The 803-nt window shown below is 59.7% G+C and overlaps 1 protein-coding gene across 7 annotated transcripts in view; it reads right to left on the bottom strand.

Moving 5' to 3' along the window:
• Positions 1–751: 751 nt before the first annotated feature.
• Positions 752–803, bottom strand: part of TNRC6A (trinucleotide repeat containing adaptor 6A) — an 81790-nt gene continuing 81738 nt past the window's right edge. For all 7 annotated transcript variants that reach the window (XM_032197830.1, XM_032197834.1, XM_032197829.1 and 4 more), the window contains one exon: positions 752–803. This exon is cut by the window's right edge and continues 2732 nt beyond it. The gene's annotated coding sequence lies outside the window, so the exon portion shown is untranslated.

The raw sequence follows: 803 nt of genomic DNA on the forward strand, positions 1-803 counted from the left end.
AAGGCAGCTGCACCCAGTAGCCTCCCCCCCAAGGCCAGCAGTGTTTGCACTGGAGCAGGGAGCTGGGCCAGGGAGCCCAGGGTGTACCCAAAGCCTGGGGCTGTCCCTTTGCCCCCACCCCGGGTCAGCGAGCCCCCAGGCTCTCAGAACAGCCCCTGGTCATGCACCACCAGCATGTTGTACACACAGCAAAATAACCAAGGGCAGGGTCCCATCCCGAGGGGCCTGGGCTGCTTCTTGAGCAACAGCTTTTTCCCCCTCCTGCCCCTGTGTAATTTCTAAGGGATTTTCTTCTCAGTTTCCATTACGACTGGGACACAAGTTCCAGCAGCGTGAATGATCCCATGGTTGACTCAGGAAAAGCCAGCGACATCTCCGTGTCAAGTTGGCCCATGGAACCCATCCCGTGGACACCCTTCCCCATCCTCCACCACCTTTCCAGGCAGCGACCGGTGAGCGCAGTGGGAAGCAGCTTCGAGCTGTGGCTGGCAGGGCCCGGGGGGGCAGCCAGGGTGCACCCTGCCTCTGTCCCAGCAGGGGTGACAGCAGGGAGGCAGCCTCGGGGCAGTGCTGGGAGCTGTCAGCTCCCCCCAGCTCTGGAGGGCAGAGCCATGGTCCAAGACCCCGTTCTGTTACTCTCTCCGCAGCACAAAGCCAGGCGGCCTCACTCTTACTGCGAGGGGATGGAGCTGGTCAATCTCGAGAGGAGCTGGACAGCCTGAAGGCTACAGACTGAAACACAGACAACAAGTTTCAGCTTTAAAAACCAACCACATTTTATTTCCACGTAACAAGCTCAGTGA

The sequence above is a fragment of the Aythya fuligula genome, chromosome 15 (assembly GCF_009819795.1).
Source record: "Aythya fuligula isolate bAytFul2 chromosome 15, bAytFul2.pri, whole genome shotgun sequence".
Classification (NCBI taxonomy): Eukaryota; Metazoa; Chordata; class Aves; order Anseriformes; family Anatidae; genus Aythya; species Aythya fuligula.